The following is a 13,643-nucleotide window of genomic DNA, read 5'->3' as shown; positions in this document are numbered from 1 at the left end:
AATGATCACAGCCCTTTTTCTTTTTTACTCACTAAAGAAAATCCAACATTGGCTAGTCTGGTGTGTGTGCCTTGAAGGGGCAGAGCTGGGGAGGTGAAAATGAGAAAGTTCCATATGAGAGAGCTGAGCCTTGGAAGGCGCTTTCTCCATAGAAAAGAGCGGAAATGGAAGAGCAGCTTTGGTGGAGGACACGGAGGCTGGCATGGGGGAGAAGGACCTTATGGTACTTCCTATGTAATGTGTGCCCATACCTACACCCACATGCTCTGCTTTGGAAGTGTAATGGAGAACAAAGCAAAGCCTGACAATGTTTTCATGGGCATTTTTATTCCCCTCCTAGGTTCCCCTGCAGAGCCGAGGCTGTGGGGACCTAGTGAAACCTGGGTCACACTACGAAAAGGAGAACTCTGCAAAGCTGCCCATCTCCTAAGAGAAAGGAAATTTTTCCACTTGCAAAGTTGCTGTGTGCAGTCCTCAGTCACCCCCCAACACTTACCCAGTGTGACACAACACAAGTGTATGGATGTCTTTATTAAAGCTTAGTTAATCTTTCAGTGTTTGTACAATATTCATGAAAGGTAACGGAAAGCTATTTTACAATGTGCATATATCCATAGACCTTAAAAATAGATACTGGATAAAGGGGAAGTATTCACAGTTCTATCAATTGCATGATCACCATGAAACCTACTCAGCCAGGGACAGGGACACAAGCCAACAGAAAACTGGAATGTACTTCGAGAATTCTCCAGCACAAGGCACCCAGCACTGCTCTGCAAATGCCAGGTGTCACAAGAAGATTTTAGAAGATTATGAGTAATCTTAGATCAGCAAATTATTTTGGTGGCCTCAACATAACTTCTCACAGACATCACTGCCCTTAATCTAAACATAGCTACCATGTTCGCCTAGGCAAGCGTGCACTCCCAAGACATGGGGTGGCAGGAAGGCCTTTCTTCACTCTGGCCAAGTGGGGCATGGGGAATCTATCTGCTTCTGGTCTTGGGGTCACCTGTCACCTAAAACTTTTGCCTGCCTCCAGAGACACGCCTGACTTGAGTCGGTCCTGCTAGAAGTAAGTTGCTTCATGAAGTTACAGTAGGGGTTCCAGGCACCATAGGCAGAAGGAAGACAAGCTAGGAAGGTCATGACACTAACATTCATTCAATTCACCTGACATTCATTGAGAGGTAGGAGAGACGGAGACTGAGATGGGAGACAAAGGGAGGATGAAGGAGATAAGAGACAGGGAGAGGAAGGCACAGGGAGAAAGGTTTTAAGACAAACATACAAAAAGGGAGTGGTACATTAGAGGCAGGGGATGGACAGAGGAGAAGGAAGAAAATGATAAGAGCAGAGAAGAAGAAATGGTCAGAAATGAACCAAGAAATGTCAAGACACAGAGAATGTGGGGCTTGGAGCTCTATTTTTAATATCTTCTGAGAGGTTAGCTGACCAAAGGGTAGCTTTAGTTTCCATGTTCAAAATCGTTATGTAGAGAAGTGGGAGAAAATTGTGCTTTTAGAGTTAGGAGGTATGTAGAAAGATTTAGAAGGCTGACACGTGGAATCAGTAAGCTACCCTCCTTAGAAGGTTATCGCAGGTTTTGCTCTTAGAGAACTTTTTCAGAAACAAAATAAGACAAATGCTACATTTACAGCAAGCACATAATAAAAAGGCAGTGGGTGCCTCCTTTCTTTTTTATGCATTTTCTAAGTGCTTTTTCCTTTCTGGAAAAGAAGTACTTGTCCTGAATGGGCGGATGCGATTCATGACGTTCAGCAAAGCCAGAGTGGCTTAAGTCCTTGTTATGATGTCTCTTGGAGAAAAGGAAGGTCAAACATGGCAGTTTAAAGCAGAAAAAAAGATTTGCTGGTTTTTACCTGTTGCATCATATTATTCAGGAATTTTTTTTAAGTTTGAAAAACATTGCTGGCACTTTTTAAACACACAGACGAGAGCAGCAGGCACGCAGATGTTTGCGAATCTAGAGGGCTGGCTATACCCAACCTGCCTGGGAGCACCAGCTTCTAACCCCAAATCTCATGGGCAGCTGTTATTTGAAGGTCAGTCTCTCTATTGGTAAAATGCAGAAACAGCTCTAGGGTCACCACATGAGAGAGCTGGAGACATGCCATCAGTCCTGCTCTAACCAGCACTCAGTGCTCTCTGGGGAGAGGGAAAGGTGCTTACCTCGTCTGAGGATGAAGGGAATCGTGCTTTTGGCCCAGCAGTGCTCAACACTAAAGTGTCCACCAGTCACCGCAATCAGGCTGGTGGGCTTTGGTGCTGGGGGAATTCTGTGTGCTGGGAACTGGGGGGAGGCCATCAATTCATTTCACATCTATTATTTCTCCAGGAAACACGGCATAATTGAGGACAATTTTCCACCATGAATTGCATCATTAGCTAACACAGGGAAAGTGAAATGCTGTTAACTTTCCTTTTTCTTCTGCAAAGCTGATGAGCTGAAGAAAATAGAAATGAAAAGTTTAATGTAATTTTTTTCCAAGAATATATGTTGAAAACCGGAATCAAAACACTTTCACATGGTAATAGAAATCCCACATTTTAATACATTGCCATGCACAGGAGTCAAGGAGTGCTGAATACAAAAGTCAGACTTTTCAAAAGAAGATATATAAGCAGCCAACATATACATGAAAAAATGCTCAGCCTCACTAATCATCAGAGAAAGGCAAATCAAAACCACAATGAAATACCACCTAACTCCAGTAAGGATGACCCTCATCAACAAATCAAAAAACAACAAACACTGGTGAGGGCGCAGAGAAAAGGGAACAATTTTACACTGCTGGTACAAGTGCAGGCTAGTTCAACCTCTATGGAAAGTAGTGTGGCGATTTCTAAAAGAACTAAAAATTGACCTTCCATACAACCCAGCAATACCTCTCCTGGGAATATATACCTGGAGGAACATAAATCATTCCACCAAAAAGACACCTGCACATGCATGTTTGTAGCTACACTATTCACAATAGCAAAAAAATGCAACCTACTCTACTGCCCATCAAAAGTGAACTGAATAAAGAAAATGTGGTACACATACACAATGGAATATTATACAGCTATGAAGAAGAACACAATCATGGAATTTGCAGCAAATTGGATGGAATTGGAGACCATCATACTTAGTGCTCTGTCACAGAAACAAAGAACTAAATACTGCATGGTCTCATATAAGTGGGACCTGAACATTAGTTACATTAGCACAAGGGAGGGATCCGCAGTTGCTGGTCACTGCCAGGGGAGAGAGAGAGGTATGCAGAATCACAAAGAGTACCTGGTCCTAAACCAGGGGAAGGGAGGACCAGTTGAAGGCCCAAACTTCAGCTGCACACAGCCTGCTTATGCAGCTAATCCTGACTTGTACTCCATATATCTATAATATAATAAAATTAAGTTTTAGAAAAGTCAACTCTACCCATGGGTCAAGCCACATTCCAGTCCCATGGAGGTCCTGCTCACAGATGCAGGGCTAACGCCAGCACGGCTATACCTCTATCCATCTTGAGTCGTGCCCCCTCGGCTCTTTTTGAGGACAACCCAAGACAGAAGGAAATAAGAAAACATGAAGGAGATCCAACAGGAACTGGCAAGTCGATAGCTGTATAAGATGCAGAAATCGGTGGTTCTGAATCATGGCCACAGTCATTCTTATGTTTAGAGAAAGGCAGTTCTAAACATCCTCTGCCCAGGGGACCAGGATGCAAAGGGAGCATCCACAGGAAAGGCACTCTTGCTTGACCTCATAACTTGGTTGTGTCCTTCTAATTCTAGACCTAGGTGATTTTCTAGGGTCCATAGAGAAAAAAAGAAAAGAAAAAGCTACAGCCATGGAAAATGAATAAGGAAAATACTTGTGTAATTAATCACTCTAGGGAGACCACCCGAATTCAGACTGCTGGGTTAACTACTTGCTTAAGGAAGCCACAGACATGTTGGCCATCCGTGCAACCTTTCGAAATGTGCTTTTTAGCCATGCTTATTAGTGTCTGTGAAAGAATGGGTTGGTGTTTTTTTCCATCAGATGTTTTCCCTCATGCTCCTCAGACAGCACCAGTCTCATATGCCACCCACACTGTGTGGTTTTCCTTCCACCTTCTTTCCTAGGACAAACAGCCTGCAGGAGTCTATCAAGGATGTCCCACTTGATCCTAGTTTCTCACCTTCACACGCTGATGGGTCTTTCTGTGGAGGCCTGGCAGCCTCTGCCTGAATCCTGCCACGTTCAAGGTCCTTGCCCTCCCTAAAAGACCAGGGGCTCTGAGTCTTTGAGAGGTGGGGAAGCAGAGACGGAGGCACACCTGGGCTATGAGCTCTGCAGACTGGCCTCACATATAGGGAAAAGCGCCTGTGTGTGTGTGTGTGTGTGTGTGTGTGTGTGTGTACATGTGCGTGAGTATGTGAAATGCCAATCATTACTCCTGCATCACTTTCCATTTCCTTGGTAAATCCCTGGATGAAGGCTCAGGATTGACAGCTTTGAGGAAAAAGCCTTACGTGAGGGAGAGATTGCTGAATAAAGCCACAGGCCGGTTCCCCACGAAGATCACAGCTCAGGGACTTGGGAGGGACAGGACGCTTCTTTCCTGTGCTCACTTTAGTGCCCACACAGCCCAGCTGCTAAGGAGGGACAGAGGGCCAAGAAGGATAGAGAGCCTCCCAGATGGACCATGGAGGCCCAGAGAGATTGGGTCATTTCGACTAGTCCGGGGTTCTTGAAGTCACAACCCTTTCTTCCTTTTTATCAGAGCAGTGCCAATCTCACACAGTCCTAAGTCTACCTCAAGTACATCAACCACAGCAGATCAAGCCTTTCTTTTCTCAGGTGCTTTTTACTGCGAATATGGAACTCTGTGACAACAGGGATCTTTTCTAAAATTTTGTGCACAGTTATTTAGTTTTGTGCCTAATGATATTAAATATGATATTAACTGAAACTATGGAGTATGGCTTAGTGACGGAAGATTTTCGGAACAAGTTTCGAGATATCTGTGCGGGCCCAGCGGTGAGGCAGACTTGGTCTTCTGCCCGGTGGTGCCTGAGATGGGCAGGGCAAAGTCAGGACCTGGTGCCACGTCAGCTTTTCCATGAGTGAAGCCATAGTCTTCGCGAGCATGACCTTGCAAGGACAGCGGTTTTTGCTGGAGGAGGAAAGGCAGAGGGAGAGACACCCTTCAGACTCCTGAACGCCTTAAAATTGCCTGGAGTGTGAGTTTGAGAAGTGGAGCCTCCCACCGCCAGTGGGGCCAATATTGGTGCCTTCTGTGTCTGGTGATCCGAGGTGGCAGTCAGGAAAGAATGAAAAAGAAAAAGACTCCAGAACTCAGACATGAATGTTCTCCACCACCCCACGTTCTCTTGAAGGTGTCCACCTGGACCCAGAGATCTTTGTGATGTGAAAGGAACTGGGCCGTGCACTTCAAATCCGATCCCGTGGTGCACAGGGAGGCACATCCGTGGGCTGCTTTCAAACGCACCGTGTGGAATCTGGACACAGGAATTGTCCAGAGCTGCCATGGAGTCAGCAGGCAGCTCCCAATGCAAACAAGCTGAATACACTTAATTGCAGTTGGAAAGAAATGCTGAAAATATATATAAAGAATCAGAATTGACTTCAGGATCATAGAATCAAAGACCATAGCCATGCTCAAACTCCAAGTCCTATTTTTGGAATTATGCAATGGGTGGGGAGTCTGATGAAGCTTTAGAAGGTATTTTCATGGCATTTGTGCTATTTTAGAGCCATCAGTCTGTGGAGTGGGATAGGACAGCCCCCAGGTGCTCGAAGCATTGAATGGCATGCATATCTTTTTTCAAGGCTATCCTCAAAATAATGACCTAATAAGAGTGTCCCGTTTTTAATTTTTTTCGCATAAAGTCTTTGTATATGTTTTTACAGAATTTAGGGAATGGTGGTGACAAAATGCAAGCACACAAAACAGAGCTGTCTGCTGTCCCACGTGAAGCCAGGATGGTCCCGCACTTGATAGCTGTGCATATGCATGTGTCAAAACCACATGGCAGTTTGTTTCCCTTGATCCAAGTGACTGAATTTTAAAGGCTATAAACAACGTGGAGGGCAGCCAGCAGAGCCCTCAGTGGTTTAATTGTTTGAGGTATTAGTATCTTCAGTGCTGGATGAATTGAATAGCGTCCTTGGGGTTCACATCAGTGGGGCTGTTTCTACTACTCTGCACATGAAGCCAAAAAGCCTGGCTTTAAGGGCCTCTCTCAGGCTCCTAGAAATATCTATGGTTTGGAAAACAGCAACATTACCACCACAAACAGCAACCAAACAAAACTCCCAAATTATCAGCTCCAAAATATGAAAATAATTTTGTATGATCAGAAGTAAAGTCTAAATAGCTAAGACAGTTAACAATGCTAAGTCAATAGCAAGCCAACATGAGTCACGTGGTCGCCTTTACTATTTATGAAGCTGGGTGCTACCGGACCTTCTGTTGCTTGGTGTAACAGGGAAGGAGGCTCGAGGAGGCAGATCAGGGTGCATCAGGGTTTTCATGGTCTCACACGGCACATCAAGCATCAGCTTCACAAAACCTTCCACACCCACTTCCTGCAGTTGGGGAGGTTATCTCTCTAAGCCTGGCCCATGCTGGTCGGCACTTCCCTCTACATGTGTCACTGTTCAATTTCACCCTAAGAGTTTAGATTTTAGAAATCATGCTTGCCCCTGCCTAGAATTTTCCCTGTGGAGTCAAGGTGAAGGCCAGAGGCCCTGGGTGCTGACACTGTCTCCTCAGCTGTCTCCCAAACGAGAAGCATCTCTCTTGCTCTTTTTTTTTTTTTGAGTTGGAGTCTCACTCTGTTGCCCAGACTGGAGTGCAGTGTCTGCTCCCAGCCACCGCAGCCTTGCCTGCTGGCTCCAGCGATCCTTCCACCTCAGCCTTCCAAGTAGCTGGAACTACAGGCACACGCTTCCACGCCCAGCTGATTTTTGATTTATTATAGAGATGAGGTCTCGCCAAGTTGCCCAGGCGGGTCTCGAACCCACAGGCTCAGGCAATTCACTCACCTCAGCCTCCCAAGGTGCAGGATTACAGGCTGAGCCACCGAGCCTGGCTCTCTTGCTCTTTTTACTAAGGTGTGGCAGGACCTTCTTGTGCACTTAGCCAGCTTTTTCTCAAGCTCCCCACAGCTTTCAGAAGAATGTTCCTTGTCTCTCCGAAAGTTGCCACAGTCAAGTAATGGAGACACAGCCTTTGTCTACCATGAAGCTGTGTGGTGGCACGAGTCATTTGTGCTGGTAATCCAGAATCCATGAGGTAATTCCTGGCTTCGGGATCTGATACAAATTGGAGGAGACTGGGGACAGGACCTGCCTGTCTTTGAAATAGTCCCCAGCGGTGCCCTGAGGAGAAGCATCTCCTGGCCTCTTCTCCTTCTGGATTGCAGCACTGGCGAACAGCACTAATCCATCGTCTCTGAAGGTGTGACCCCTTGCCCTTCCACTTCCTGGGCAACCAGACTTCTCCAAGATCAAGCTTACAAAGGAATGATTAGTCAGAGCTAGGAAAAAGGTGACAACTATGTTCTTCTGTTTGAGCTCTTCATAGAAGACATGGAATCTATCCACAACTCTATGTTAAAAGAAAGAGGTGAAAAGAAAGAAACCACACAAAACAAAGCAAAAAAGTGGGGCAGAGGGGGTGGTGGGAGAGGTGAATTAAAGCAGCCTTTAAGAATAAAGGAAGTTATGTCATTTTCAAAGATTTGCTTTCTAAAAAGAGTTTAAGTCTAGTTGTCAAGTCATGAAATTACTCTAGAAAATGCAGAAGAAAACGCTCACAGAATGAAGCTGCTAATGTGCAAAGAAGGGGATATTTGAGTGAAAATCAAGTGCTTAAGGGGGTCTCAAAAACTTTACTTCCTATCCAAAATCAATTACGTATCATTTGTAGACAAAGAAAGCATTTGTGAGTAACAAGGGGGAATCCAACAGAGGTTTCTATCCTTGGTTTATTCCTCATGTGCAGTTGGTGTTCCTTTTCCCCTGCTATACATGGTGGAATTTCCTGGGAATGATGGACGCGAGGCTCTGTGTGAGCACTGAGAAGTGACACTGAAGAGAAGCCCGCCGGCGTGTGCTCAGATTCTGGAGGTAGAAGTCAGGTCTGCGGGTACACCCCACAGAGCCTGAGCAGGGTGTGCCATGATCCATGGGGAAAGTGGATAGGGTCTCCAGTCCCCTGGGTATGTCTCAAACCACTGACGTGATCTGTCATGCCAGCAGGACCACAGTGCCCTGTGCACTCAGTCCTGGAGCCAAACACGCTAATCTCCTTGGCACAGTGGAGAGTCTCAGGATCATTCCTTTCTGCTCATTCCCATGAGTGCCTTTCCAGTATGAGTGTGGGTGACAGCCTTTTAATAAAGGTTCAAGTAAAAGGGAAAGTCAAGCATCAACAACTTGCAGTCCTCAGGCATCAAAATGTCCCTTGCCGCCTGTCTTTCACTTCCCACCCAGCGAAACCACCACCGCCATGTCTGGGTCTCTAGGAGGTGAAATGTTGCACCTGGGAAGGAAGGCCCGCTGCAGCTGGAAGGAACCATGGCGAATCACCAGGGGACAAAGAAGCCAAAGGCTGCAGGTGAAGTTGCATATTCATCCTGCTGGTTCAACTCTCGACTGCTCTTTTTGCACACCAGGCTGTTTCCAAAACTATCCCCCAAGATGATTTCACACAGGTCGGTGCTTTGGAAAGCCATGGTAGCTCCGTGCAGACGTGTGGTGTGCACCAGGCTTTCAGGCGTCCATCTGGATTCCTTCACTACCTCCATGTTGCCTCTCCTATTTCCATTTCCAACCATCATCTTTCAATCATTTCCCAGCAATTTTCTGACTTAAAAAAAATCCCAGCTAGGATACTCTACTTACTTAATTGTTCAGACTATTTTGCAAAGGCCAAAGTAAGTTGCCAGAAGCCCCATCATTTAGTGAGCATCTGTGCTGTGAAGCGCAGCCGGCTCTCCAGGGTTCGAGGTTGTCTCAAAACAGCCCCACCGAACCAGTGAATTCCCAGCCATGCTATCTCTGCACCTGGCAGCAGTTCTTCAGGCTTCGTCAGGTGCAGTGGTGCACCCTCAGGACCAACTATAGACTGTAGCTTGAGAATTCAGCATAGAGAGGCCTGGCTGTGGCTGGAGAGAGGATGGGGGTGTGGGTGGCCAGAGTGGACCGCAAGGAAAGCTGCTTTGGGAAGATCCAGCCAGCTCCATCTGGGCCCTGGAAGCGTTGACCATCCATGAGAGGGGTGAGTCTGTGAACTCTGTCTACTGCTTTTTTCTCTGCTGCTTGCTCCCTGAGGCTCTGCCTGCCACCATGTCCTTTATCCCAGGTTACCTGGCAGAAGGTGAGTACTGCCTGAATTAAGTGTTCATTGTGGAAAAGGAGGGTGGTGGTCATGTCTGGGAGGAAGAGCCAGGAATTCCTAAGGGCAGGAGAGTCTGCTGTTGCCCCTGCACAATGCTTGGCACATAGTAAGTAGATGTTCAACAAACATGTGCTGAATAAAGGAAGGGATGACAGGAGAAAGGCCTGCCATCGGAGCTGAACCTCATGAGATGGGCAGCAGAGACTCAAATGTTATGCCTGGGTGTTGGCAGCACTGCTTGGCCTCCTGACTCCGGATGTGCAGGAAGGATAGTCTGCAGGGCCTACAGTCTTGCTGCTGACCTATAGAAATGCCTGGTTTGGGTGGTGAGGTCTGTCTTGGAAGCCCCTTCTCTGGCTCTCTGGCCTGATGGGCCCGTGGCGAGTTATCTAGCTGGGACTCACCCCAACTGCATTCTGGAGCTCTCTCCCTTCCCTGCCAGGGCTCCAGGTTTCAGTAGGGCAGTTTCCAACGGCCTGTGCATTTCCTGAGGCCCCAGGAGGAAGCAGGTAACAGATGTGTATCTGGAGACACCCTAACACACCACGCTCACTTGTGCTGGAAGCATTCCAGAAACTGCCAGGCAGATTTAAAGAAAAGTCCCTGGGGCCTGCTGGTCCTGGGCTGGGGCAGTGGGCACAGGAACACATATTGCTGAGCTCCCGATTCAGCCAACTTCATATTTTCAGGAAAAAAATGCTACAGTGCTACGAAGGTTCAGTTAACACGAGTGTTGCTCTAATACTCAAAGACAGGCACTAACTCAGTTGATAGGTTTCCCAGGACTGGGCTTGGTTGTAAGACCTAGTAAAAAAATAATTAGTAATGGTATAATCCCAGAAAGGATTAAAAAGGACTGGTAGGTTCTGTACTGAGGAAGGAACCTGTACTGAGGAAGGAACCTGACTTGACCCTTTTTCTTCTCCAGATACACAGTGGGGTCACTCGGTGTGTTTGTTCTGTCTTCAGAGAATTGTAATTAAACTTGACCTAGAAATCTTCCCAAGTGTTAAAATCGGACCACACGGGAAAGCTACATTCTGCTGCCCCTCCCATGTGCCCACCGTGGCCTTTGATTCAAGGAAGGCCTGTTTTTCTTTGGAAGAACTCTTCTATAGAATGAGAGGATACTTCTATATCTGGGTACCTGTATGTGCATGTGGTGAGCTGTGCCTAGGTACAAGGCATCCAAAGCTCAGGTGTCACCATCACCAGGCCCTCCCACTTTCCTTGATGCTACGAATCGTCCCTTTGCTCAGTAAAGTGTCACGAGGTAAAGCCTAACAGTCTTGTGGCCACATTGATATTAACCCACCACACAGGACCGGAGGTATGCAAGCAGTAGAGTTTGTGTTGGACAGTCAGAGTCAAAAAAAAAAAAAAAAAGGTTTATAAAAAAAATTTTTAAAAGAAAAGTTTTGTTTTTTCACAGGTGCTGAATGTGCAAAGTGTTCTCATGTAAAGTGCTTACGAGTTGGACGGGACACCTTTAGACATCACAGTCAACATCATAGAGATGTGTTTACATTGCTCCTAGGGCATCACACTGTGAACACCTCCACTGAGACTGCACAACTGCTGTCGTTTTTTTCTAAAACTTCATGCCATCCTCACACACAATGAAATGACCAGTGGTTGCCATGCTGAGACAGGACTCCTGGTGATGACGCAGACAGCCCCTGAAGGGCACATGAGTCATACACAGTGAGGACACTGGAAGCTGCTTTCCAGCATGTGGTCTGCCAGTGACCACTTAGGGCAAATTGGCACTCTGGATTCCGCACCTCGTTGGAAAGCCCTCAGCAAACTGGGATTTGTCTAAAGTTCATCATCTTGACTGAATGGGTATTTTCTCAGTTAATCCAGGTAATCTGTTGATGCTCCAAGGACCTGTTCTGGCAATGCCTTGAGTTCGTGTTTCTTCGAGGACCCGCGATCCATCTCGCCGGAAGGACAGCTGTGTGGAAGGCCCCTGTGTTCACGGAGAGCTCTCAGCTGGGACTGCAAGAAGGAAAGGGGAAAATAGGGTGAGTCCTTTTCTGTCTGTTCCAGACATCGATAGGCAGCAATGACTGTTATTCAGACAACCCTAATGCCCTCAGACCAAAGAGAAAGCTCCAGCAAGAGCGCTGGTTACTCAACGCCAGGATGGATTCATGGAGACTTGTGTTCATGGAATGCCCAAGGCATGAATGATACCCAGCTCAAAAACAGGCCTCAGTGCTGGAAGGGAAGCACAGCCAGACCTCTGGAATGGGCACCCAGCCCTTGGCGGGGCTGCGGGTGGGTCTCATCCATCATGGGAACTCACACATATACTTGATGTGGCCCAAGATCAGGTAGGGCATGGTGTGAGGCAAATTTTGTGGGGGAGGTACAACTTTCATTCATCAGGAAGCATTCCTGGAATGAAACCCAGAAGAAAGGGTTGGAGGCATGCTGGTGTTTGTCACTGAAAGTCAGATGGGTTGAGCAGGTTAGAGAGCAGATAGAGAAAGTCAGCCATGTCCAGCTAGATTGAACTGCCTGCATGGCAGCCTTGCTTCAGTACTTGGGAATGTTGGCACAAATCTATTTTCCTGACTTTGCTAATTTTAATTTTCTTATTTTTCTGTTATTTTGAGTACTCCCTACAGTTCCTCTTACAGGGGTCCTCAAGAATTAATTATTACATGAGTGCTATTGAATGTTTGGCTCAGAAAAATATCAGTATTAGTTTTATGAACATACAAAACTATTGGCAAGGGGAGAAAAGCAGGACCAGAGTCCTTGATATAAAGAAACATAAATATACCTAGGTTTTCAGTCAAACTGGCTTTTCAAAAGAATGTACGATTTGTAAGCAAATGTTTGATTAAAGCTTGATACTTTTGAGAAAATACGAAAGGTATATGCGAGGGTATTAAGTATCAAATAATAATACACACTCTTGGTGAGATTGTAAGAGAGTAGAATATATATTGCTGATGGCATTGCAAACTGGAAAAATAATGTCAATTTATTAAAGAACTATTAAAAAAACATATTCTTTGACATGGTGATCCCATTCCCTAGGAGTGTTTCCTGAGGAGATAAACTAAAAAAATGAAATAAGTTTTATGCACAAATATATAACCTAGAAGTTATTTATAATAGAGGAAAAATTGGAAACAACCAATCTCCCTTGCTGAAAATTTAGCTTAAGTAAGTTATGGTGCATGAACAAGATGGATGACTACCAGGCCATGAAAACCATGCCGATTAGGATGATTCTGTAGCAGTATGGTAAACTAGTGGGATACTTCAGTATAAAGCTTACACAATGCATAGACCTCTATGAAAGTAAAGGCACTTGGATTGTGATTATTATTATCATAATATTTTGCAAAGCAACAGCAAAATTTAGGCTCCAGGGGTGCAGACTTAACCCATGAGCTTTGACTAAACTATTATGGTTGTCTTCCTCCACTAACTCGACCTTGGAGGTACCCGTTCTCTAGTTCCATCAAGAGACAATGCTGCAGTACTAGGGAGGGGGACAGAAACAATGTGGGTGGAATGTACATCCGGGTCAACCCGCAAGGCAGGAGTGCCATCTGGGAGAACAACATTGGCATCCGGGAACCCAACACGGTACACCTTTCTTGAGACTGTCACTGCAGTCAGATCCGGAAAATGTATACCCATAAAATAAAACAAAATTTAAGAGGGAGCAGTGACCATAAAGAGTGAGCCCTAGTTAATGACAATACTTTGAGTCCTGAGTCATGAGTTGATAACGAGGTTCACCACAGTCGCCACTTCTTTAAGCAACATTGTCTTCCATAGTAGCTTCCAGCAGTGGACAGGAGGTGGAGGTGTCTCGTCTTAGCCTGTGATAGCTCTTGTAACCATGGACATATGATGCACTACTTCACTCCAGAGCTCGTTCACCTGCAGTTGACTCATACATTTCTTAGGATACATAGAACTTTTTTTTTGTAGGTCAACATAAGTTTATTTAGAAAGTAGATCAGAGAACAAGAGTGGATTCACCTCTCCAAGACTGGAGAGGGGGCCAGACACTGAAGTAGAATGACTCCCATTTTATGGACAAGGAAATTGAGGCCCAGAATTCTTATTAGCCCAAGGTCCCACAGCTAGCAAGGATCAGTACTGTATTCAGACTTAGGTGTGTCCCATTTGAGTGGCACACAGGAGCAACAGAGACAAGTTGTAAAACACCAGTATCTAGCCTTTCCC

Source organism: Carlito syrichta, unplaced genomic scaffold (assembly GCF_000164805.1).
Source record: "Carlito syrichta isolate Samal-C Ts95f unplaced genomic scaffold, Tarsius_syrichta-2.0.1 Scaffold78716, whole genome shotgun sequence".
Taxonomy (NCBI): domain Eukaryota; kingdom Metazoa; phylum Chordata; class Mammalia; order Primates; family Tarsiidae; genus Carlito; species Carlito syrichta.
This window is presented reverse-complemented; position numbering follows the sequence as displayed.